General features: G+C 40.2%; 1 pseudogene; it reads left to right on the forward strand.

Annotated features, from left to right (window-relative positions):
- Window positions 1-11,888: 11,888 nt before the first annotated feature.
- Window positions 11,889-12,960, forward strand: LOC118004557 (annotated as a pseudogene).
- Window positions 12,961-14,399: the final 1,439 nt, after the last annotated feature.

The following is a 14,399-nucleotide window of genomic DNA, read 5'->3' on the forward strand; positions in this document are numbered from 1 at the left end:
AAAAAAACAGTATCAAATTGTACATTTAATTTGAATTTTCCTAATAACTAAAGATGTTGAGCACCCTTTCCTATGTTAACTAGCTAGTAGTATATCCTCTTTTGTGAAATACCTGTTCCAGGTTTTTGTCCATTTTCCTATTGGATTAACTGCCTTTTTGCCATATTTATAGAAATGAATACACACACATACACACACACACTGGATATGAGCCCTTTACTAGATATACGTACTGCAGATATCTTGTCATATTTTGTGATTTTCCTTTTCATTTTCTTAATGGTACCCTTTGATGAACAGAAACTCCTAATTTTAATGCAATTCAATATACCCATTTTTAACCTTCATGTTTGTCAGTGCTCCTTTGCCCACCCAAGGTCATGAAGATATTCTTCTGTTTTTTCTTTTAAAAACTTTGCTGTCCCAATTAAGAAATGGGCAGAAGACATGAACAGACATTTCTCCAAAGCCAACAGACACACAAAAAAACACTCAGTATCACTCGGCATCAGGAAATACAAATCAAAGCCACAATGAGATACCACCTCACACCGGTCAAAATGGCTAAAATTAACAAGTCAGGAAATAATAGATGTTGGCAAAGATGTGGAGAAAGGGGAACCCTTTTACACTGTTGGTGGGAATGCAAGCTGGTGCAGCCACTCTGGAAAACAGTATAGAGCCTCCTCAAAAAATTGAAAATAGAGCTATGCTATGACCCAGCAATTGCACTACTGGGTATTTATCCAAACTATATGAACATAGTAAATCGAAGGGGCACCTGAGCCCTAATGCTTATAGCAACAATGTCCACAATAGCCAAACTATGGAAAGAGCTCAGATATCCATTGACAGATGAATGGATAATATACAATGGAATATTACTCAGCCATCAAAAAAATGAAATCTTGCCATTTGCAATGACGTGGATGGAACTAGAGGGTATTATGCTAAGCAAAATAAGTCAATCAGAGAAAGACAATTATCGTATGACCTCATTGATATGTGGAGTTTAAGAAACAAAACAGAGGATCATAAAGGAAAAAATAAAACAAGACGAAACCAGAGAGGGAGACAAACCACAGGAGACTCTTAATCATAGGAAACAAACTGAGGGTTGCTGGAGGGTGGGGTGGGGAGATGGGGTAACTGGGTGATGGACATTAAGGAGGGCAGGTGATGTAATGAGCACTGGGTGTTATATAAGACTGATGAATCACTGGCCTCTACTCTGAAACCGATAGTACATTATATGTTAATTAACTGAATTTAAATTAAAAAAATAAAATAGAAATTTTCATCATCCTAAAAAAGATACACACACACACGTATATATATATATATAATAAAATAAAATAAAAACTTTTTTGTTTACCTCTCATATTGAGATCAATGATCCACCTGGAATTGATTTTTTTAAAGTATGGTATGAGGGAGGGGTCAAGATTCACATTTGTCCCAGATGAGTTTCCACTGTCCCGGACATTTATTGGAAAGGCAGTGAGTTACAGAGCTTGGCTTTCACAGCTTTCATTGGGAGGCAACACATGTTGCCTGAGCTAGTCCCAACTCTGCCACCAGCTCACTGGCTCTGTGACTTTGGGCAGGTCACAAGAGCTGTCTCCATTTGCCCAAATGTAAAATGATGTTAGATTAGTTAATCTCCTTCATTCCTCCCAGCAGCGTGGGATCTGGCAGAAGTGACATAACACTCCAACCCTGTGTGGTATGATTAGTTCTGGAACTTCCGGGAACATATTTAATGTATCTTAATGTATCTGAGTCCCAATTTCCTTACCTCTAAGATGGGAACAATAATACCCATATGCAGGGCTCTTGTGAGAATAAGAAAAAAATGTATGAGACGTTCTGTACTTGGTATATGATATTTTTCAACACAAGGTACCCCCTGTTGTTGCTGTTCACAGTCATGCTGGAGACATCAGATGGAATTTGGTTTATTTAATTTTAGTAAAAATTAAGTCGGTGACTCTAAACTTAACTAGTAAGAGAAGTTTGCCTACAAGTTTGTTTGGCAATACAGCAAACTAGCTCTGTGATGAGAATCTGGATTTTGCCTCATTCTCTTCATTCCTAAGAGATGTTACATAGGAAAAAAAGCTAGAAAGAAAGAAAATTCACACGGGTATAAAAAACAGCTTTCTTGAAATTGCTTCCCATTATCCTTGAACTCAAAAGTTTATCCTAAACATTGGTGGAGTCCGGGACAGGACAGGATACCATGATACTTGTCTGTGATGAAGTACGTGGTAAGTCATCAAGTTTCTACAAAGAGATGCAGGACTTTCCTGGTTCCCTGATTCCACCCCATTAAAAGAAGCATCCCTCCATCATTCTCATCTCCTTACCATTACCTGACAGATTTCCCTGCTTTTTGGTATCATCCATCTCCCTCAACTAGAACATGATCTCCATGGGAGCAAGAGCTTTGTTTAATTTATTGTGTATTTTCAGCACCTAGAAGAAAGCCAGGCACATAGCACATATTCAATAAATATTGTTGAATAAATGAATGAGGACAAAATGAGAGTCATATCAAAATATATATCAAAAGTCTTAGCAAAAACAAAACAGAAGTCATAGCAACATTCAATTAGGTCCATGCTATATTTAATGTGACTGGAAATCAATAATATATTCTGGCTACAATACCTCTGTCAATCCCAAACTCCAATTATTGTAGATGTTCAGTAATAACATTACCACAAAAATATTAGCCCTGTTAATAATCAACACATTTTTCTCAAGTGCACCTTTGGGAAATATGAAAAGGAAATTGATATTTCCCACACACATAGGCTGTAATTGTTGGGTTCTTTTTTTTTTTTTTTAAGAACTATTTAATTAATATGGTTACTGAAAATTGTTCAAAAATGTTTTTCTTTTCTTTAAATAAAAACAGACCTGGGAATCATGTTTTTACTAAAAACAGATAGTAAGTTTTATATGTTGACTATTAAAAAGTTGTTCAATTTTTCCTTTACCAAAATAAATTGTTAATTAAGATAGACAAAAACCAGGAAACATTGAAGTTAGTCATTTAATTTCCTTACTAATTCAGAGCTGCCTGGAGTCATTTCCTGCAGGAATTTCACGTCTTCCCATTGAAGTGTTCCAGCAGCTGGTAACGAAATCATCAGCTCAGGCTGTGGGTGATACTCCAGACTCCAATTACAAATCAGGTGGGGTTTTTTGGGTTTTGGTGGGTTGTTTTTTTTTATATTAATGATGGAGCCAGATCAACTTTAGAAATAAATCTAGACACCTTCTAGAATGATATTTCTGCATTACCCTAAAGCAGCAATTTGGTCTAGTGGGAGAAACTGAAGACAAAGAAACCTAACTGCGAGATTTGGCTCAGCCACTAATTAATTGTATGACCTTAGCTTTCACCTCCTGTGCCCTAACAGCCTTGTCTACGTGAGCACGAGTGCAATAACTTAAATTTTACCTAACCAAGTTGTTTTGAAGATGGAAGAAATGGTAGCCAAATTCTGAATGTAGCTATTTCGGTTGCTACACATGACTCCAAATATAACAATAAGCTTGTAATAGTCTTAAGCTTAAAGAACTTGTCTTATACTTCGTTGGGTCTAACCTTGGCCAGTGCAGTAGATGACTGAGAAATCAGAGAAATCGACGTCTTTTGCAGTATTATGAGAAAATTGATCCTTGGCATTACAGGTCTAAAGTGTACAAGCTTTGTCCTCATTCCTCAGTTGTCTATTTACTTGGGAAACAGAAGCCAGTAAGTTAATCACACTATTTATTTTGTAAAGAATGGCAGGAGATTTGACCAAACATGTACAGCACTATGTTGCTGAATTTGGGGTGGGGTGAGGGGGAGGGTGCAACCAAAGGTACATCCTTTTCTTGTCCAAATGTTTTCCTGACTAAACCCCTCCATTGAACAAGGAAGGGCACCGGTAATAAGTCATATTTTAAGAGTTCGTTTTGTTTATTTCCCAATCAGAAGGAATAAAGTAGTCTGCATATTTCCCAATTTGGGTGAGGGCATACTGACTTGGAGAACTTGAATCAGTAAGCTGAAGGAAAAGTTCAAACTCCAATCTCAGAAGAACTCGGCTGTGCATCTTAAACTATGGGTTCGTAGATTCTTCTGCCTTATGGGTTCCCTCCACTCTCTGCTGTCCTTGACAGCTTGCCCCAAAGCTGAGGACTGGGGAAGTCAATGGGCTTCTGAATGAAGACATTGTCTGACCAGTAGAATAGAAGAGCACGAAACGCATATTGTTCAACTCTTTGAATATCTTACATTTATTGAGAACTACGATTAAGTTGTGTATTTTCATCAGTAAAGCACTTCTTTGATTGTGGACATGAAGCTGAGTTTTAGCTAACAATAACAACACCTGCACTTAGTGGTTCAAAAAACACCCCACAGGCATGATTACTGAGCATATGACGAATTGTGGGTGTATAGAAATATAGAACATTGGAGTGTGATATTCTGTACAACAATTGTTTTAATTTAACGGTAAACTAAACAAATGAATGTAAGTGTTGTGTTCAGGTTCCGGAGTCAGACTTTATGGGTTGAAATTCTATATATATGCGATGGATTTGAAAATGTTATTGAATTTCTCTGAGACCTAATTTCCCCATCTGTAAAATCATGATAACAATAGCATCTTTCTCAAGCAGCGGATATGGGAATTAAATGGGACAGTCTAGATACAGAAAAGTGCTTGACACATAGTAACTAGTCTGTAAATCTTAGCTATTAATATTATTGTCATCATTGTCATTTGGATGACCACCATACAACAAGGCATTGCCCCATGATTCATAGTATCTGTATTTAAGGCCGTGTCAATGCCAAGAAGTACGTTCATCATCACAGGTAAATAAGAAAGGAAGAGAGGTTGGAGTTAGTACATAAATGATGTATTCGGGCCAAGTGAAGTGCAAAGGACATGGTGCTTTGTTGTACACACGGTGGTTTCCGAGTCGTTTGGGTGGGAAATGGAGCAGTGGCACAGCAAACCTATGTAGCGGCGGGCTGAACTGCAAAGAGCCTGCATTATCGGTATCATATTCCCATCCTGAATAGCAGGTTAGTTTGAGCCAAACAGCATCATCTGTCGTAATAATGTTAATTGGAATGTATTGAGTTCATTTGCATTTAGTTGTAAACTGTTTTAGTTTCATGGGTGCATTAGAGATATGAACATAAGGAGTTTATGCTTTGTTTTATACTCAAACACATTTCATACTTAAAAGGTTTTTTTAATATTTTATTTATTTATTTGACAGAGAGAGAGACAGCGAGAGAGGGAACACAAGCAGAGGGAGTGGAAGAGGGAGAAGCAGGCTTCCCGCCGAGCAGGGAGCCCGACGTGGGACTCTATCCCAGGACCCTGGGATCATGACCTGAGCTGAAAGCAGACGCTTAACGACTGAGCCACCCAGGCGCCCTGTACTTAAAAGTTTTAAACCAACACTAAAGGTGCACAAATTTCTTTTTCTTTAAGGCATCTCTACCTGATTCAATCTTGAGAAACCCTCACGTTTGTTAGAGTGGGCTGTAAGTAATGTTGGGGCGATGCCTGACTGTATGATTCTAATATATTTGCAAGTGCCCACTGTGTACAGGGAGCCTGCTGGGCACAAACAGTGATAAAATGTGGACTGTGTCTAGTTAGGAAAGATAGGAGTGTATGGGGGGGGGAGGGTGTGTGTGTAAGAGAGAGAGATCACTACCAATATAGGTGGCACTGGGTATCCAGTGAACAGTACAGAAGCTACCCTAAGAATTCCAGAGAGGGTCTGACTGCAGGTGGCTGAGGTATGGTTTTGTGGGGACAAGGGACTTAAGTAAGTGAAGATGGTAGAAAGCATTCCAGTTTTAGGAAATAGGTGTCTGAAAGTAAGGAATAGTGTAAACAAAGGAGGCAGCTATTTTAGTTATTTTCAGTTGTTTATGGCTTAATTTAGAGCAAAATATTAACATAAATAAAACTTTCCTAAAACAAGCAATATATTCTATCGTGGTCAGAAGTTCACATTTTGTTTCTACAGCGGCTATGACATACTTCTTGTGTGCCTCTCTTGGAAACTTCCACATAGCCTGGAATCACGGTATCTCCCTCATTTTTATTGGTGAACATTGCCCTAAACTGGCACCATAGTGATTTAATTGACCTTTTAAGTGGGTTCTCAAATGCCAGTGTTTGATAAATTAGGCAGAGGGGCTTTGTCCCTGAAAGAGAGTTAGGGATTCTTTGTCTCAGATTAATGTAAAAACAGGTAAAATTTTATTCACGTTTAATGTTTCTCTTTACATGTTTTTCTGATACCTATGGTGCCTACTATTGCTTATCTGCTAGCAAATTCCAGCAGATAACAAGTTAATTATTAATTAGCAAACAAATATTAGTGGAAACTCATAAAGAGCCAATTACATCGAACTGATATGTGTGTTTGCATGTCCATGTTAATAATTTCATAATATGGTCATATTTCTTGCAATCATTTTTTCTACTTATGTTTTGGAATTAAATATATCAGAATGACATGGTATTCTGCAATGCGTGTGGTGCTCTCTGTAAAGAGCTCCATGATTTCCAGAAGCTCCTTCACCTAAATTTTGAGAACCAGAGTCTAAGAGATAACGTACTTCAACTTTAAATGGAATGGTACACATGTGAATTTAAACTTGGTGTCACAGATGTGTTTACCAAAATGCTGAAACATTGTGCAGCGTAAACCATGCCCTACATCAGATCACGGATAAGGAACTGGCAAAGCAGATCACGGTGGTAGAGTGGCTCTGTCCAAGCATGCAGAAAGTCAGCTAAATGGAGACAGTTGTCTGATTTACAACAAAAAAGATGTTTAAACACAAAGGTGACACATAAGTCAAAACCTAATTGGAGATTGGATTTATGTAGTTGTAGGAGACACTATGGGTGCCTATCCGATGCTCTTTAAAGTACATTTCACACAGTCCCAGCATTGTGCCCAGTTGCCGATGGAGGTACACTTACTGGCTTTCTTCTCTTTCTGGACTCACTTCCTCACGGCACTTCCTGAGATCACCCTCTGAATACACATCCTGCATACAAATCCTTGTCTCAGGCTCTGCGTTTTGAAGAATTCAGGATATTAGTGTACCTAACAAATACCTCATTGATCCCTGAAGTCATGCAAGGGTAAGTAATAACAAATAAGTGCCTGTTAAAATACTATAGGTATCATTATTGGAGCTTACTATGTGCCAGCCATTGTACTGAAAGTTCTCCCTACCATATCGTATTCAATCCTCACAACAATCTTATGAATTACATATTATTCATATTATTTTTAAGATAATAAACTAAGGCTTCAGAGGGTTAGATCGCTTATTCAAGGTTACTAGTAAATGACAGGTCAGGGACTCAAACCCAAATCCTTTGTGTTTTTTCTATAAAGTCATGGAAAAGTGTGGTTTAGTCATTCAGATCATAATTTTAACAAAACTACAAACCCAAAGAAGCATCTTTGTAATGAGTATAGAAGTAATAAGAGCAAGAAAGAACCCTGTGTGATTGTGTCCAGCCTCTAGATGAGCTGTTCTCAATGTGCGTTGCCTTCTCAAAGGAAACCGGAGTGAAGCAGTTACACAATATTTTTTAAACATCAAAATTAAAATAAAATAAAATAAAAACATATTTTATTTTTATCCCAGGCATCTCAATTCTTTGCTTTGGATCATAAAGCTTTGTCATGGAAGAATCTGGTTTCTGAAGTATGCCAGTTCTCAAACAAGTAGTGGTCTGGAATCCAAGACCCTTCTTTGGCTCAGCCCTTGGGCTCCTCAGCCCCCCGGTGGCTCTGCTGACTGATCTCACCTGCTGACCCAGGACTGAAGTGGAAAAGTCGAGGGACACCAGCTCTTGCCCCCTTGCCATCCCTCCTCAATCAGAGCAGAGCCCCTAACCTTCGTGATGCCCCTGCTGCTTTAGTACCCTCATCCAGAAATAAGTGGGGTTCCTGTGATCTCTAGTCTCGCTGAATTTCTCTAGAAATCCCTCAAGTTTTTCTTCAATTTCCTTATTTCACAAATGAGACAGGAACACGTTTTTACTGGAAGTGATACACAAGTATACAGAATAAAGTGTGGCAAGGCGCCCACACCATTCCACTCTAGAACAATCGTGGTTTAGTGGGTATCATTCCAGTCCAGGCAAGAAACCTTTGTGTCTTGGTGGCATGATATCATGGAGCCCCCAGGATTTACCAGGTTCCAGAGTGTGGAATTATCTTCCATGTGTTTGGGCGAAATGGAGCCTCTGACAAAAGAGAAAGTGAGTTACTAATTGGATTTATGGCCATTACTCCCTGAGCAGCCCTCTGCCCTCGGTAATCTCCATAGCATTTCAGATAGAATCTCTCTCTGCAAAAGATCCAGAAGACTCTGTAAGGAGAAAGCTGGCACATCTCCTGCTCACCCAATAAAAAGTCAGATTGTTATTAAACAGTCCCCGAGGCTACTGTGATTTACATTCATTTTAATGGTTCTCTTTGTAGAGTAGTCCCTTTAATGGGGGATGCCCTCCGGTTCCTATTGGTTGCATTTAAAATAAATATTACACCATCTCCAGCTGTCCAGCTCTCCTTTCATGCTTTGACCTGCAGCAGAAAGTACAGAGACTTGATATTTCCCCCTGAGAAGCTCTCGCATGTCCAAGGATGCTCAACACCATTATTTGTGTAGCAGAGAGGTAGAGGTGGAGGTGGGGTGGAGGTGGGGAAATGCAGATGTACACCAAAGAATACAACATAGCTCTTGGAAGCAATGAACTAGATGGACAGAAAGCCACATACGGAGAAATTAAAATCTTTAAACAAAAAAGAGGAAATAAAATAAAATGTATAGCACATTTCTATGTAAAATGAGGCTACACATATATTTTCAAGCACACGTACCCAAGGACGTGCACCAAACAGAGGAGTGTGGTGTCTTTAGGGCAGAAAGCAATGGGGATGGGAGAAAAAGAGAAAAATTCAAAGCTAAAACAGACACAGCTCTTAGAAGGGATGATGAATTAGCTGGATGCTAAAACTTAATGCTTCGCTCCTGAGAGGTGGTAAACAAACAATGAATGAACGAAACCACAAAATCACCTTTTACTTGGCTTTAAGTTAAATCTCACCACGTGCAAGCATTTATAGACCTCCTTCTGATTAAGTTAAATCTCACCACCAGCAAGCATTTATAGACTTCCTCTGAGCAGAGGACATGATACAAGTTCTGCTCTGTGACCGTGACAAGTCACTGTGCCTCTCTGGACCTCAGTTTCTTCAGTGGTAAAAATAACAAAAAGAAAGGGGAAAGGAGCTCTCCTACTGCCTAGGTTACCATGCACTATGGTTTGTAAGATTGAAACAAGGTAATATCTGAGGCCGAGCATGCATGGGCACTGGGGGAGCACCCGTCATTTTCCTCTGTGGAGAGTGGGAGCACAATCGGACCTGAGCAGGGAATCGCACAAAGCCCTTGGACATTTGTTCCTAACTCCCCTCCGGGGTTCCAAGAACCAGACACAGGTGTTCATACAATGTTCTACTGTTATCTGTTCTTGTACGGGAGACAGGGAGATCTCACTACAACACGTCACCCCACTGGCTGCCAGAATTAATTTGCAGAACTAGCACAGGAGCACCTCAACTCTTCACCCTCCACTGCAAAGCTGCGGGCTCGGTCAAAGCCGACTACCCACACTTAGGCTGGGCCATTCTTCAGACTGTAAGGTACACCCTCCTAAGACCTGAGGTCCAAGGTCAACTCCTAAAGAGAGGGCAGCGTAGTCACCGCTAAGGTTGCTGACCCCAGGCCCTTGAGCTCTCTGTACCTGCCCCAATCCAAAGAAGTCCCTAAAGCCCTGTTCCATATGCTAGAGAAGAAAGCATTGCACTGTGTCCGTCCTTCGACAGAAGAAATAGGCCATAAGAGCCCGAGAGAATATTCTCTCCCATAGGCTGAGCAATCAAGGTTTCCTTTGCAAACAAACACCAGGAAAACTAGCAGAGCAGGAAGCTGGATTGGGCCCAGTGTCCTGGTCGACAAGGATCCAGCCGGGTCAGAGCCTGGCCTCTTCAGCTATGGCGGGCTGGGGGCGTTTGGATGCATTCGGGGAAGGAGCACCTGAAGGAAGCGCGGGAGCTTTTGTGCCCAGGACGTGTGAGTTCTGCCCTAGAGGTCCCCTGGAGGGCTTCTGGCAGTGTCTGGGCAAAGGGGTCCACGGCAGAAGTATGAGAACCCCCCCAAATGGTCTTCAGCCTCAGGCTTGACTTCTGGTGGGTTTTAGAAATTCTCTTAAGTTCAACCTTAAGCCCCCCTCACCCCCCCACCAATTGCTATGAAAACGTAAGAAGACAATAGAGAGCTCAATCACACGATTTTCTTTCTTTCCTCCTTTACATGTGACATTCCCAGAGTTTCAAGGGACCAGGAATGAGAAGTCCTCCCCCACATGGGGTGTCGCCGTCTTCCAGCAGCGTCTCCCAGTTTGACCAGTTAATCCTGTGGTGCAAGAGAAAGCCTTTGGTTCTTCCTTTGACATATGTAGGGTACCCAGAAGCCATCAGAGGAAAGCTGACCATGAACCCCAGGGAGATCCACTTCAAAAGAATAATGTGCTCTCCCAGGCCTCCTCACCAAGGGGTATCAACTTGCCCCTACTTCCTGATGTCCTCCAGAGACTTCAGACTTCAAAGTCCTACCGAAAGTCCCATTTCTGCACTCTATAACAAAAATAAGGTCGGGCACGCCGGCCTTGATGAGGTCATTTCAGGGAGTCAGTCTCTACCCGGGCCCAGAAGCTCTTGCAGTTTGGAACCATGTTTTCATTTGTACTTGTCACGTCCTCCCGGCAGCCACCCTGGTTTTCTTAGGGAAATGTTAGCAGACTCCATGAGGCATTGGTTTTCATACCCCGCCATGGGGAGAGGGAAGTGAAGAGAGGGCATGGAAATGGAAGGAGTCAGCATTTGCCAAGTGCCTACTGTGAGCCAGGTGGGGGGGTGGGGAGGCATCTTTGAGCTGGGTGAGCCTCGGGCACCCCCCAGGACCTTGCCCTCCAGCAAAGACACTGGAAAAATACAGCCAGGAATTGCCAAGCAGGAGAGTTTTGTGTACCATGAATGGATTCTCTAAATGTTTTTTGAGCATTTACTGTGTCCCCATTTCTGTGCGATGGTACGAAAGATATTTAATAGCCCCTGCCCCAGATGAGCTCAGACTCTGACGGGGAAACCAACATTTAAAAAAATAAAATGCAAATTAATTGTAGTCATAAAAGTGTGTATACTCAGAGCCACAATGCTAGAGGATCTTTCAAGTGGATGGGAGGTTTTCTAAATACAGCTCCAATTTCCTTAGAATTTAGAAATCATACATCCTGCTTCTGGTATCATATTGTCTGTCACCTTAAATCTTTATGTTGTTGAGAGTTTGGAGATTCTTCTGTATTTTCATGGATGTCTAGAGAGTGAATATAAAAAGATTCTAAAGATCTCCAGAAAGAAGAAGCATGCTAGGAAGTCAGTTGATGATGGAAAAGAAAGGTTGAGGGCCTCACTCATTAGAGAGGAAAGCTTCTATAAAGTTAATTAAAATATGTGGGAGTAACTGGGCAAAGAACAGACAATTCAGTGGAATGTCTCATCCAAAAGCCTTCTCAAATATATTTAGTAGCTTAGTATATGGAAAAATTTGCAACTCAAATCAGTGATGAAAGGCAGGGTCATTCAATAAATGGTGTTGAATGCCATTTGCAAAGATATCTATTTTGTAAATAGATTAGCATTTGCAAAACTATGACACATCTCTCCCACCCTATGTCAAATTAACTCCAGATGGACTAATAATTTAAATATTTGTAAAAGAAATGCTCAAATTTCTAGAATAAAATACAACCTGAGCGAAGGATTTCCTAAGAAGGATTACAAGGGAAGAGGGCTTGAGGATAGTGCTGATAGATGATGTTCCATATAAGAAGGGATGTACAATGTCACTGCCTTCCATTGCTTGGAAGCCAAGGGCAAGACGGTGTCAGTGAAACACCAGGCAGTTGGAGGGGTGAGGGTGTGTAAGCATGGACATGTTGGGTGTCTTTCTTTTTCAAAGATGATTATGTATTATTGAATAATAAAAAATAGACACATCTTTTTTACAACACGTCTGGGAACTCAACCTTCAAAGTATTTTTCATTTAAGTAACCCCCCAAAACAAACAATAACTAAAAGCAATATGTCTGCCAAGTTAATAATGCTTTTTCACATACATTATGATGCTATTTTTTCAAAATAACCCAATGAAGTAAATGCTTTCATTTTGTCGACATTTGATTAATGAGGATATGGGGACTCAGAGCGGCTTGTCCAAGAGCATGCAGCGAAGAGGAAGCAGAATGCTGAACTGTCTCCAAATATCCACGTTCCAGGTGACACCACAGCTGCTGCTAATGCACCGTTAAGTTTGTGTAGACGCTTCTTCCACCCTGGGCCTGGAAGGGGGATGTGGCTGGGGCTTCTCTGGCCTCGCTATGTCTGCCATTTTCCATTTTCAGAGTCTGTTGACCATAATCTTGCTGCTTAAATGTACTTGCGCTTGTATCTGATCCTTGGCACCCAGCTTCCTGGACAGAAATAAAACTGGATTCGGGTATGTTTTGGAAGTGGCCAGAACTGGTGAACGGAATAGTCCTTATGATGCAGTATGCTGTAGGGTAATGGCCTTCAGCATCCTCTTCATGTAGTAGCTTAGAAAAACATCCCTATTTAATTGCTATTAGATTTCAGTATGAAAAAAGGACATATCTGCAGAAAATAATGGAATGAATGATTAACCCTTTTATCTCTGAACACTGAATGAGATAAATTTCCAGCTGCTGTTCTTTATTTTTGTTATTGGACCAGTGTCCTGTATAAACAGGATGTAACCGTATAATGCTCAAAGAGTTTAATATGCCTGCAACAATCAACCTCGGTGCTGTCACCACAGTCTTACATTCTGCAAATGTTATTCTGTCGTATCAGACACCAGTTTTTCCTGAGGTATCTCTAAGGCACATAATGGGAAACAAAATTGGTAAATTATTCCAGTTCCTTTCACTGGGATTTGAAAATGACAAATCTTTATAGAATGAGAAAAAAAAAAGTTTGTGGAGACAGCTATTTTTTTTTTTTTAAATCTCAGTCTTCTCAGGAATCAGTTCTTATTTTTATAGTATTCTCCCTCCAGGCCCATATACTCAGGCAAGACGCACTGCTCCTACCAGTCCAGCCCTCAACTTTTCCTACACGATATGCAGTAAGAACATACAATCTTTAAAGAAATAATAATTTATTATGTTTTGTTATGTTTTATTTTGCTTTTTCCTTTTGTGGTGAGAGCACTTACCATAAGATCTACTTTGTTATCAAACTTTTAAGTATACAATACAGCATTGTTAATCGCAGGCCTTACATTGAACAGTAGTAATTCTCCAGAACTTATTCCTCCTGCATGACTGAAATTTTGTACCCTTTGACCACTATCTCCGTTTCCCCATTCCCCCTGCCACCGTTGTACTATGAGCTTCCATGAGTTTGACTATTTTATATTCACATGTAAGTGAGATCACAATATTTGTCTTTCTCTGACTTATTTCAGACGAGATCGGGCGTGGTCAGGGTGGTATGGCCGTAGACTCTCTGACTTATTTCATTTAGCATATGGTCCTCCAGGTCTATCCATGTTCTTGCAAATGGCATGATTTCCTTCTTTTGCAAGGCTGAATATTTTTCTATTATATATATCTGTCTCACATTCTCCTCATCCATTCATCTGTTGATAGGCATGTAGGTTGTTTCCATATCTTGGCAATGATAAATAATGTTGCAATGAACATGGGAGTGCAGATACCTCTTCAAGATCTGGATTTTAATTCCTTTGGAAATATACCGAGAAGTGGAATTGCTTAATCAAATAATAATTCTATTTTTAATTTTTTGAGGAACCTCCATATTGTTTTCCATAGTGACTGCACCATTTTGCATTCCCATCAATAGAGTAAAAGGGTTCCCTTTTTTCTGTATCCTCACCATGTCTATATATGGCCATCCTAACAGGTGTAAGGTGATAATTCATTGATAACTCATTGTGTTTTGTTTTCTGGGGTGGAAAGAAACTTTTGGAGGTGATGCCTAAGTTTATGTCCCTGATTATGATGATGGTTTTATGGGTGTATACACTCTCTCCAAACACATCAAGTTGTGTGTCCATATGTCAGTTATACCTCAATTAAGTGGTTTTTAAAACAACAGAATAATTTGAGGAGATAGGTAATTTAAATTGTGGATTTCCCTAAGAAGTTACAAAGTCTGGAGT

This window comes from Mirounga leonina, unplaced genomic scaffold (genome assembly GCF_011800145.1).
Source record: "Mirounga leonina isolate KUSES-001 unplaced genomic scaffold, KU_Mleo_1.0 Mir_93, whole genome shotgun sequence".
Classification (NCBI taxonomy): domain Eukaryota; kingdom Metazoa; phylum Chordata; class Mammalia; order Carnivora; family Phocidae; genus Mirounga; species Mirounga leonina.